Source organism: Erigeron canadensis, chromosome 2 (genome assembly GCF_010389155.1).
Source record: "Erigeron canadensis isolate Cc75 chromosome 2, C_canadensis_v1, whole genome shotgun sequence".
NCBI lineage: Eukaryota > Viridiplantae > Streptophyta > Magnoliopsida > Asterales > Asteraceae > Erigeron > Erigeron canadensis.
The window spans coordinates 14,056,790-14,070,312 of record NC_057762.1 but is presented as its reverse complement, the minus strand read 5'-3'; the positions used below and the strand labels follow the sequence as shown (position 1 = coordinate 14,070,312).

At 36.8% G+C, this 13,523-nt stretch overlaps 1 long non-coding RNA gene across 2 annotated transcripts; it reads right to left on the bottom strand.

The window, feature by feature from the left end:
- Positions 1-3,214: 3,214 nt before the first annotated feature.
- Positions 3,215-5,676, bottom strand: LOC122588694. Of its 2 annotated transcripts, XR_006322178.1 has the most exons (5): positions 5,530-5,676; positions 4,601-4,783; positions 4,429-4,498; positions 4,267-4,306; positions 3,215-3,895 (listed from the first exon to the last, which is right to left on the bottom strand). It is a non-coding gene; the product is annotated as an uncharacterized LOC122588694 (long non-coding RNA). The 2 variants fall into 2 exon arrangements; XR_006322177.1 differs by having other exon boundaries at positions 3,215-4,306.
- Positions 5,677-13,523: the final 7,847 nt, after the last annotated feature.

Sequence of the window (13,523 nt, the reverse complement as noted above, 5' to 3'; positions counted from 1 at the left end):
CTTTGACTTCAGTCTGAATGTCTTTTGTGTTGGTTGATTCTGAAACTGAAGTTAAGCTTCAGTGAGCTTTATTCTAAATGACTGCAGAATCCTGAGCAAACTTCCTTCACTGAACTTCAACTATTTTGAACAAATCATACTTAGTCGATTTTTGACCTAACAGATATCAGTCTAACCCAAAAAAATCTTATCTGGCAGCTGTAAAGCGCATTTTGAAGTACCTAAAGGGTACTCCCAGTTTAGGTCTTTGGTATCCCAAAGGCTCAGGCTTAGATCTAATGGGTTATTCAGATTCAGATCATGCAGGTTGTAAGATAAACAGGAAATCCACTACTGGTGGATGTCATTTCCTTGGTGGCAAACTGGTGAGCTAGACCAGTAAGAAGCAAACTTCAGTCTCTTTATCCACTGCTGAAGCAGAATATGTGTCTGCAGCCAGTTGTTGTGCTCAGATACTCTGGATGAAGCATCAGTTGCTTGATTATGGTATTCAGTATTCAAAGACCCCTATCTTTTGTGACAATACCAGTGCCATTGCTATCTCAAACAATCCAGTCATGCACTCCAAGACGAAACACATTGATGTCAGGTATCATATTATTCACGATCATGTAATGAAAAATGATGTTGAAATCCACTTTATTCCCACTGACAAACAACTTGCTGACATATTTACAAAACCTTTGGATGAGAAAACTTTTCAAAATCTTGTTAGTGAGTTGGGAATGTTGAACCCTTAATCTGGAACCTTGTTATGAACGCCTTTGTGACACTGGCAGGTTTCTTTGATTCCAGATTTATAAATCTATACCAGTAAAGCTATCGAACGCCTTTATGATACTATCTTTGCATTGATAGGTTTATGGATCACCATTCCAGGGGGAAAGACTCAGACCACATTTTTTTTACATATCTAAGTTTCAAAGGGAATTTATTAATTTATTTTCTCACTGGACAAATTTTTTTGGAAAATGTTTCTAGTACCTTGTAAATGTGTCCCTCTCATTAGCCAACTATGACTAAAAGGTTATGTAATGTAACCAGCTACTTGATTAACTATGTAGTGTAACCACCTTTGCTTTTTAGGTAATGTAATGTAACAAGTGACTGGCTAAACAGGTAACCGGTAACCACTCCATTTTCATTTGAAAATTCACTTACATGGCATGCTGACTCAAATGATAAAATGTGTACTTACATGAAACATTAATTAAAAAAAAAATACACCCCACCGTTATTTCCTTTTGTTTCTCGTCCCCCGGCTTCATGTCTATATCATATATCATATGTAATATGTATAAGTATAAATAGATATCCTTGGAACCTCTTCTCTTCTTCAACAGGTCATCATCCCACCACTGCCATACCACTCTCCCATCACTACCATACCACTCCCTAGCACCAGATCTATAACCTATTTACAAATCCCACCACCAACAGATATATAATTCGGAATCTGAAAAGAGCCACCGGATCTGGAAAGAGTCACCGAAAACTGGAAAGATTCGCCGGAATCTGGAAAGAGTCACCGGAATCCAGCGACTTCTTCAATGACCAGAAACGGGTGCTACATCACTGCCGACAATAAACTTCTAAACTTATTCAACATCATTATCATGAAATGGGTGCTGCATCGATGTCTTATTTATACATTGATTAATGAATTCATAGTGCTACGTGGTGTTTTTCATAGTGTTCGATCATCTCATGTAATGTGATTATTAATCTGTATATTTTTGTATATATATGTAATATGTATATCAGTATATTGTTAAATATTATACAAATAAATGTTTAATGAATCATAGTTCATGTAAGCATTAAGGGTTGACTTGGCGGATGATGTGGCGGGGTGATATGGCACTAACAGTTTATAATTTGGAAGTTACCCGGTAGCATATATCACATAACCCAAAAAGTAAAGATGGTTACATTACATAGCTAGTCGAGTAGTTGGTTACATTACATAACCTTTTTGGTTATAGTTAGTTACACTCTGGTGTCATTATCCCCTCTCATTAATACTGGATAAGTTGATGTGCATGTTTGAAGTGACTTCAGTCGCTTTGTAAATGTGTCCCTCTCATTTAATTATATTAGTTGATGTGCGTGTTTGAGGATTACCAGAATGGTTTAATCTGGGTACTTACTGGAGTGTCCCTCCAGTGTACCATTAATGCATATACTACTGGCCTAATCCACCAGGGAAACTAGAGTGTCCAGTTACCCTCCAGATGCATTAAAATGAGTCTTTATGTGTCAAGTCATTATATTTTTTTTAATACTTGATGCTAGTGCATGCCAACCTTATAATTTTTCATCTGGACAGTTACTGTTCAACTTACGTGGCATAACTTTTTCAACTTAAATGATGGTTTTGTTACCTTGAGAAGACCAAAAGTGCAAGTTGGTAATTTTTGTGGGTTGTCAACCGTCATACATTTATGTATGATGGGAAACATTAAATGCGAATGTCAAAACCGATCAAATTGTTTTGAAATTTTTTCAAACTTACCGTTTTGAATTTCATTTTCTCTTTCCTCTACTAGAGGGGAACCCCGCGTTGCAGCGGCTTTTACAAATAACAACACACTGCTGTGATATATCGAAAATAGATGTTTCAAACTACACTACAAAAGCTAAGCACACTATAGAAACCAATTATCGCGAATAAATGTGAAGTTATGAAATTAACTCTTAACAAAACATTAAAGGTTAACATTTGGCGTCAAACTGGAGATTATATTCATCTAATGTTGTATCATTATCCAATTAGATGGAGAACCGACGCAGATTGAAGAGGGGGTAGAAGTGTGTGTAAATTGAAAGAGGGTATATTGAAGTGAAAAAAGTTGGGGGTTAATTTTGGTAGTATAAAAGAGTACCCGCGCGTTGCCGTGGTAAAAGTATACGTGTTATGTGTTACAACAACGATTACAAGCCAACAATTTTAAAGAACAATAACATTTTACAGCTTGGGGATAGATAGAATTAAAGGCCGAAAGTGTCACTATATGGTATTACAAATTCTACCACCTGTGCAATGCCACAATGACAAATTATAAAGCTTGGAATGCCGATAATTTATAACTTGTTAGAATGCTTCTAAACTGTTTTGAAATTGTAGAATTGAAAACTGTTTTGTTTACAACTTGAATGAAAACATGAAGCTAAACTCGATGTTGTCAATGTAATCAAATGACACTGAAAAGGCTAACAAAAAGCATATATAACACTATTAGTTTTATAGTTCATGCTTAATTTCCATAATATAACCTATATATACATAAATAGACACGGAGAGTATACAATGTATCCAAGATAAAATACGTTAGAAAAAGCTCAAAACCAAGTTCCCTAGCACCTATGACAAAGGCAGCTTCATCCAGTAACTCAACTTCGTGTGAAAGTTCACATGTGTCCTTGTTGACTTCAGTTATGGTTGTACAGGAGATATTAAAGAAGGAGATCTTGTCAAGCGCACTGGCTCTATAATACTCTTATGAACTTATGTATGATATCCAAATGAGGTTTACTAACCCATTGCCCATTCATAATTGCTCATATATGACCATCCCAGAGTTTAGTCAATGCCTCCTCCAGCAAAGAGTTTTTAGCTTTCAATTTGTCATTTTACCCATTTGACATGATAGAAAAAAAACTTCAAATCCGCTATTTATAAGTAACTGGGTAAGCTCTAGTAATGAATTTTACCTCCAGAGTATGCTTTGATGGCAATACTGTTAGTAGTTGGTACTGAGTACTGACATGCCCTGGGTATCAAGTAAATCAAGAGCATACGACTTTCCATTTGCAAATGGTCTTTACTGGTTCTTCTTCTAACACAAAAATCTTGTTTCCATTTTTGAATATATCATCTACGTTTTATATGAATCTATGTAAATGAGCAACAAATGAAGGTAAGGAAGCAAAGAAATGAAATAACATATGAAATAAAAACTACCAACTGTAAACAGGCTTGCTAATCATATTGACAAATAAACACATGTCAATATACTTAGGCCATACTCTCAGAATCTCTAATAGCAGTGGCTTTATCGTTTTTAGACACAAATTTAGTCTAAGTGTTCTTCTATTAATCAAATAAAGTAACGACTCAAGTATGACAGAATCTATGCATATATCACATTTATATTTATCTGTTTAATATATGCGATAAAACGTTTGGAGGGAAACCTTTTGTATGAGCCACAACAATGCAAACCCCAACCCATCAGGGCAGATAACACTGTAATTAGAACTTACAATAAAATCCTGAAGAATTTCTTAGATCCTCCAATATTTCCTGCACAAAGTAGAGGTAGAAATAAAATCTTAAAGCACCTGACGATTTTATAACAAATGAACTATTAACCACAGAGATTATAGCAAAGAATCCAAAAAAGATTAATAAAAGACAGGATTTACGGCTATATGGTTGATTTGGGGCAACTAGAACATCAGATTCAAAATCAAAAGGATCATCTTCCATGAAAGCCTGTGTAAAAAAGAATACTTGGCTAAGATATGTGATATACAAAGTACAAACTTCAATCACTATCTATAAAAAAAACTAAGCTACAAAGCATGTATTTCATACCGTTGCAAGCGTTATCACATATTGCTTTTTAAAGTCTTCCTATGAAAGCCATTTCCATCTAATGATGCCGAACCATCAACTATGTGTCGTTTATGTGCTTTGTTGTTCGAGAAGATGGTTGATCGAATGCAACTGCCTTGAAGCCTCAATTAACCAAACACAACTCTTCCGCATTCAACAAACCTATAAATTTAAATTTCACATTTTAACAATTTTTACGTAAATAAGAAAAGCCAAAACAGCCTTGTATGCTAGAATAAGCAATGCAGGTTGACATTTGGGGTAAATGAACTAACTTTCATCATGAAACTTTTATAAGATAGATTTTGATCAATCATGATATACATCAATTACAACTACTGGTAGCAACTTTGATTGAATTAGACATAAATGGGGCAAATTGATCCATGTTTTGATTTAATCCATTACAGCTAGCTACTACTGGAAACAACTTTGACCCAACTCTAATGTTAGCCTTCATCTCCATTCACTCAAAAACGTATTTGAAAAAATGGGACAACAAGCTAGCTAATCATGCACCTTCATCTCCATTTATCTATTATTAGTATTCAATTATCAAATTTAGCACAACATATACATCAGTATTTTACAGGTCAAACAAAACTAACAGTATGTCAGAAATCTAGTTAATTATGCACCTTCATCTCCATTTATGTAAATCTCATAATAAGTGTTGCACAATTTGAAAATTGACTGAAAAAATTTGAATGTATTTATCAACTAAAACTAACAGTAAAAAGGATTGAATGGCAATATAATTATCATAAACCATTAATATCACAATTAAAATATATATAATAATACAAAAATTAATTATCTCGACAACATTTCCTGCCCATAGAAAATAACTATACTAACACAAAAAATAAATGGAAAAAATAAAATAATAAAAAGGGTTCTGAACAAACCAGATTAACACCAAAGAATCCAACAAACAATGTAAAGAAAATATAAGTATTTAAAATCCACGGTTGATTGGTGATTTGCAGTGAGGATGGCGTCTGGAGATCGAGGTGGAGAGGGTCAGGCCATCAGGGTTAGGGCTGATAGGGGGATGAAATGGGAGGTGGGGATTTCTTAAAGCATGGTATAATATTAGATTAGGGTTAGTCAGGGGCAGTTTAGGAATATTCGAAAAAGTGCTGAAACTTAAATCCAATCTCTTTTATAAGGGATTATAGATAAATACACATTAATACCTTTACTTTCAGTTTTATCTCGAAAATCACTTACTCCCAAATCTTCAAATTCCTTCATTTATTTCGTTCTTCATTTACTCTCCAATCATCATCATCTCTCTTCTTAAATTTCTTTTATCAATCTTTAACTCTTTCACTTTCATCTTCATATATCTCAAATGGCTCCCAAACCTTCTCCTAAAAATCTTCTAGCTGCTAATTATGCTTGCTGATAATGTTAAAAAGGCAAATCACATATCTCTTTCTGCCGATGCCATCAGAAAAAATATGAATAACTGGATGGCCAAACTCTCAACCAATCACTCAGCAACATCCATTATTGGAAGGTTGAATATCTTCTTCTTGAGCAGTTCACTATATGGTGCCCAAAACCTTAAATCCGGGAAAAATGTATCATGATTATCTTTGTGAGTTTTGGTATACTGCAGTGTATGTGGAAAGTGATGAATCCATCCACTACACACTAAAACAAGGAACCAAAAGCTTCACAATTACTGTTGATTCCCTCAGAGATGCCCTGAGGATGAACTATTTTGATGAAAATGCGATGCCCATTGAAATTCCCTCTAGCATCAATACCAGGGAAGTGTGCAGGTTGATGGGGCACACTGAGATTGTGGATGAGAATGGTCAGCTGCTCAGGAAGGGCACTGTATATATGAGCAGGCTGACAGATTCATGGAGATATTTCTTCACTCATCTTGTTGAGTGATTGGGTGGCAGTTCTGGAGGTTTAGATCAGATAAACCAGACACAGCTCCAGATTGCCTACTGTTTATGGCATGGGTATAGGGTGGACTTTGCCCAAATTTTCTTTAATGATCTAGTGGACAGATTGAAGGTCAAGAGCAGGAAAGCCTTCATTCCCTTCATTCGATTTCTATCCATTATATTCAGAAGGGCCTTGAAAAATGAGTACTCTATGAATACAACTCATTTTCTTTATGTAAATATCTGAGGGACCTCAACCAGTTGACCTCATCTCCTACTGAGGTCGAAATTTCATCGGTGATGCTATATCAATTCAGAATTCAAGAAGAGGCAAATGCATCATCACCAGATGAAGAGGTTGTTGGTGAGCCTCAAAACAATGAAGAAAATTCTGAAGTTGTTACTGCTGAAAGGGTGCAACCTATTTACCAGATAGCCCCTGATCCTTAGCAGAATGCTGAAAATATTGTTGAAATTCCACCTAATCCCACCAGGCCAAGGAACAGAACTCGTCGTCTTAGGAGAGACGGAGTTTTGGTATCATCTCTTCCAGAATCCTCTCATCTGGATTTTGGAGATCTTGTTCAGGAGATTGCCCCAGCAACCACTTCCTCAGTACCAGTAGAAGGAAGTGGTGAAGAAGAAAGAGGGTCTGGCTCACCTCTTGTTATACCTGTCTCAACTACTGGAAGTGGGGACATCATGGCTGCTGATGGGTCCTTAATAGTTGAAGAGGTTGAGGGGGAACAAGCTGGGCAGACTGAAGGAGATAATCTGGAGCAAGGGGCTCAGATTGATTTGAATGTAGGGGTGGAGAATGTACAAGTAGAGGACCAGGCAGGTGGAACCGGCCCAGATTGGGATATGGTTGATTCTCCACTATCTAAAGACAATGATTTTGATGTAAATATGAGTTTTTTGGGAGAAGAAGAAGTTGATCGCACCATCCATTCTGTCTCCCAGTCAATTCTTTCTGATATGCCTCCTCCACCCCCTGAAAATACACCAACACCTCTTCCATAACAAATATCAATTCCAACAACTTTTGAATCACCAACTGCACCAGAAATTCAACCATCTCAAACTTCTGAACCACTGGCAGTCACCCAACCAACTGAAAATATCACAAGGGTGTTTCCAGTGTCGTCAATGACCAAAATCACCAATCCTTCCAGTGGTCTCTTCTCTTCTTCTTCAATCGAGGTCTAAGGCCTTTTTGATAAGGTGGCGGATCTGGAGAGATCACTTCAGGCTTCTTCTCAGGTTATTTCTGACTTCAAATCTCTAATTTGTAATAATCTTAAGTTAGAAATGAACATATTTGCTAGAAATGAGAAGATAGTCTTTGAGAAGCTGGATGAACTTGTCGTGGCAACAAATAAAAACTATGAATCTATTCAAGTTGCAGTCTAGGGAATCAAGGAGGATATGGTGACAACTGTTCAGATTGCCATTAAAGCTGAAGTTGCTCAACCTCTGGCAAGTCTGACTGGTGAGGTTCAAAATTTGACCACCAGAATAAGCTCTCTGGAGAGCAGGCCAACCCTGGAGAAAAACTCAGTTGTCAGCACCCTCATTGATGAAGTTGTTCAAAAGTTCAAGGGAGATATGCTGAAAGAAATCACTGAGGAGGTGTCTGAAACTCTCCTTAGAAATCTTCGTGATGTGTTGTTGCCTGAAGTAATGAAGATGATTGACACCCAGTTGCCTCGCCACTTTCCTCAAGATCTTGAAATTGTTAAAAAAGAAGTGATGCAATTGAGGAAAACTGTGAACAATATTGCTCCAATGTCTGGTCGAACCTTTGATTCTGCTGACAGACACAAGCTGGACCAGGTGTAGAATCATCTTCAATCTGGAGATGCTTCCAAGGGGGAAGGTTCTGGAACAGAAAAGGTTGGTGATCTTCAGAAGAAGATTGAAGTCTGGAAGAAGGTGATTGGAAAGGATGTCACTGGTACTGAAGCTAGTGGACAAATTGAAGAAGAGGCTACTGGTACTTATGCCAGTGAGCCAGTGTTTGAAGAGTTCCCAAACATCCCAACCACAATGAAAAAGATCAAGAGAAATCAAGTGGTGTCTAGTGAACCAACAGTTGAAGCAGAAAAGGAATATGTTTCTACTGATGAGGCCAAGGCAAAGAGACTGGAGCAAGAGTGCATCTTAATTGAAATTTTCAAGAAGAACCTAAAGGATGACTTGATTGCCACCAGTTAGATATGGCCAGGCATGGGACTCTGGATTCTTACAATTCTGGCAGGTTGGACATACAAATTGAAGTATATAAAAAGATGAAGGATGATCCCAGGCTTAAGAAATGTCTGGATGCCTTGGATGATGTTTATATTCGATCCATGTATGCTCAGGATGAACAAGTCTATGATTCTGAAATCTATGGTGTGAGCATACTGGATCTCATTACCCAGAGAAGAGAAGAGTTGAAAAATCTCCAGCAACAAGTAAGGAGTAATGCTACTACTCTGGAGCATGAATATAGAAAGCAGATCAAGGGTTTGCCCAAGGCACCAGCCAGAAAATCCAAAGCTGCCAGAGATGCAGATCTTAGCACCTTCATTCCCTTGAACACTACAGAAAGAATCAATAAAGAAAAATTTCAACAAGCTGCTGAACAGAGAAAGGGAAGTGGATGAGATGGTAAAAAGGGCTCAGACAAAATAAAAGTATGAACATTTGTCACAATTTAGAGCTGATGTATGATCTATACTGGGTGCTGAGATCCATCTGGCAGAAAATCATGATAACTTCTCAAAGTTCCATGTCAAACTCTTCAGAGAAGGGAACTTTATTGATGAAAGAAAAGACACGTCAATCAGGGCATTCGGATGGTCAGAACTTAGAGAGATTGGCCTTTCCTTCAGAGGTAAAGATGTTTCCCAGGATGTTAAGTATTTTATGAAGAGGATTGGGAAGGAATGGATGAGGAAAGAACTAATGGAGATGGAGCTGGGCTTAAGGACTACTCTTACTACTTCATCATCTCTAGGTGTAAAGAGGAAGGCCACAGAAGAGCCATCTGGGCATGCTGAAAAGAAAATGGCCTAAATCTGATATAGTACTTGTATTTTTTTTTATGTTGATAAAATTGTAACTTTCCTCCAGTTGATGTCTGTAAATATAAGTTGCAATTCCTATTTTTCACAAGTACTTATCCAGATTAAGTCTAGAAATTAAATTGTATAAACTGGGAACACTAATGATCTATAAAGTGGTTCTCCAGTAATTCAAATTAGACTTAGTCAAATTTTTCAAGGATTGTTCAAGCACAAACTTGTATAGATAAAAGCTTGAAAATCCTTGCATAATTTCTAAACAAATAGGAGGAATTTGTTAGGTCCGGATTTACTGGACTCGCTCTAGACGTGATTACTGGAGCCCTCTGAAGATTTGTCCAGAAATTATGTGAAGACCAGTGAACAACTTACTTGTACAGGAATCTGGATTCCACCAGATTTGTTCACTGGACTTCACTCCAGTCAAGATCTTTCCATTGAAAAACATTCTCACTGAAGTCGAAGAGTGAAGTCGGAAGAAAGAAGTCTGACAAATAGCGGAGCTCACTGGAAGACTTACCAGATCTCCTGACTGGAGTCCTTGTCAGTGTTCTAGACCTTACAAGTCTGAACACTGATTACGAGGAATTGACTTTATGCCATTACATGCCTTTACCCGGACAATCCATTTGTCATTTGTTAAAAGCCTTACACACATGTAAAGCTGGTTGGTTAATTAGAAGAGAAGTCACTATCATGTGACTTTATTCTTGTACTTTAATCAATGCATTTAAGGAATTAAAGTAATTTCCTTAAATGCATGTAACCACATTTGTACGGCAAAAAGAATATTATATTTATTCTTTTTGCCTATAAATACCAAGTCACTTCCTCGTCCAAATTACATGCTTTTGCAATTTGGTGCCTTTGCTCAAATACTCTCGATCTAAACAGTTGTACTTCACAACTTTAAGTATTTCGATCAAGGATTTTATTTAGCAAAATTAGATCACTTGGTTTCATAGGTTGTTTAGATACTTTGTAATATCTTGTTCCGCAACAACCTTGTATTTTATTTAACATCAATAAATAAAATACACTTGAAAATTACATAGTGTCTCACCATTTACTTTACTTGCTTATCTTTATATTGCTTAAGTACGTATTACTATATATACATTCTTGCATTTATATTTATAGTAATACTAGTCCAATCTAGTGCTTACTTGACATTTCATACTAGTCTTATCTAGTGATTACTTGACTTGTTGTATTCTACACTTGTGGGTTAAACCATCGAGTGAGGGACTTCACATGTTTTTAGATCAGATGTTCGTACTACACCTCCAATATCAGCTCCAATGTAATTAAAGAAATGCCTTTAAATGAAGAATTTCATGATGCAAATCGTGATCTTACAAATTCTGATGAGGACGTTGAAGTTGTCTAGCAAGATCCTATTCCAGAAAATCAATTGAATACTTGCACTGATATTATTGTTCGTAACAATCCTGGTCAATACTCTAAGTGGACGAAAGCTCACCCAATCGATCAGATTATTGGTGACTCCAATAGAGGGGTTCAGACCAGAACTGCCTCCGGTGAACAATGTTTATATGTCAGCTTCTTATCACTGATTGAACCGAAGAAGATTAACGAGGAAATGGAAAATCCAAGCTGGGTGATAGCTATGCAAGAAGAGCTTCACCAGTTCGAACGAAATAAAGTTTGGTATCTGGTTCCTCCTCCAGTTGGAACCAGATGGGTCTTCAGGAATAAGGTTGATGAAGATGGACACGTCATCAGAAATAAGGCCAGATTAGTGGCACAAGGGTATGTCCAGACAGATCTTGACTTTGAAGAATCATTTGCTCTTGAAGCAAGGTTAGAAGCCATCAGAATGTTTTTAGCTTTCGCTGCTTATCATATGTTCAAGGTCTACCAGATGGACGTAAAAAGTGCATTTCTGGATGGAGAATTAGAAGAAGAAGTTTATGTCAAGCAACCACCATGCTTCATTGATGAAAAGCATCCTCACTGGGTATATCATCTGGACAAGGCGTTATATGGTCTCAAACAAGCCCCAAGAGCCTGGTATAACACTCTGACTAAACACTTGTTGAAAAATGGCTTCAAAAGAGGTGCAATTGACAATACCTTATTTATTCTTCGAGAAAAAGGAAGTTTTCTGTTGGTACAAGTTTATGTTGATGATATTATTTTTGGCTCTACTAATGAAAACATGTGGAAGAAATTTTCAAAAATCATGTCCTCTGAATACGAAATGAGTTGATGGGTGAATTAACATATTTTTTAGGACTCCAGATTAAACAAACCAGTGATGGTATTTTTATTAATCAGGAAAAATATGTTAGAGATATTTTAAGAAAATTAGATATGAATTCTTCACCATCTAAAGCAACTCCAATTTCTGCACCATTAACTATAGATTCAGATCCAAATGGAAAACCAGTGAACCCTACTGTTTACAGAGGTATGATTGGTTCACTGATGTACTTAACTGCTAGTAGACCAGATATAATGTTTGCAACATGTCTTTGTACCAGATATCAGTCTAACCCAAAAGAATCTCATCTGGAGGCTGTAAAGCGCATTCTGAAGTACCTTAAGGGTGCTCACAGTTTGGGTCTTTGGTATCCCAAAGGCTCAGGCTTAGATCTAATGGGTTATTCAGATTCAGATCATGCAGGTTGTAAGATAGACAGGAAATCCAATACTGGTGGATGTCATTTCCTTGGTGGCAAACTGGTAAGCTGGACCAGTAAAAACCAAACGTCAGTCTCATTATCCACTGCTGAAGCAGAGTTTGTGTCTGCAGCCAGTTGTTGTGCTCAGATACTCTGGATGAAGAACCAGTTGCTTGATTATGGTATTAAGTATACAAAGACTCCTATATTTTGTGATAATACCCGTGCCATTGCTATCTCAAACAATCCAGTCATGCACTCCAAGACGAAGCACATTGATGTCAGGTATCATTTCATTCGTGATCATGTTATGAAAAGTGATATTGAAATCCATTTTATTCCCACAGACAAACAACTCGCTGACATTTTTACTAAACCACTGGATGAGAAAACTTTTCAATATCTTTTTGGTAAGTTGGGAATGTTGAACCCTTAATCCGGAACCTTGTTATGAACGCCTTTGTGACACTGGCAGGGTTCTTTGATTCCAGATTTATAAATCTATGCCAGTAAAGCTATCGAATGCCTTAGTGATACTATCTTTGTATTGATAGATTTATGGATCACCATTCCAGGGGGAAGACTCAGACCAGAATTTTTGTCCTAAAAATGTCTTAATTTCAGGGGGAATTTATCAATTTATTTTTCCTCTGGAGAAACTTTTGTAGAAAATTCCACTGGAACCTTGTAAATGTGTCCCTCTCACTAGCATTTAGATGGTTGAAGTGCGTGTTTGAAGTGACAAAAGTTGCTTTGTAAATGTGTCCCTCTCATTTATCTTTTTATTTTTGATGTGCGTGTTTGAGGTCTCTAGGGTACATCTACTTGAGTGTTTTTCCAGTGTACCATTAATGCATACTTCACTGGACTAATCCACCAGTGCTACTGAAGTGACCAGTCATCCTCCAGATGCATTAAAGTTGAGTCATGGTCATCAGAAATAACATGTGTTTACTTGATTTTAGTGTATGCCACGTATGCAAACCTTTTCGATGGATATTTATTCTTTTATCCTACGTGGCATAAGTTTTCAAAATATTGAGTGGGTTTTGTTACCTTGGAAAGATAAAAAGTGCAAGTGGGTAGGTTTGTGGGCTATTAAACGTCACACATTTATGTGTGATGGGGTGAATTTAATGCGGATCTCAAATGCGATTAAAACTAATTTTGATAAATTCAAATTAACCGTTTGATATTCCTGTGTTTTTCTCTCTCCTATAAATACCCTATTTACTTTGATCTTCATTTACTTCGAAATACTTACTCCAAAATT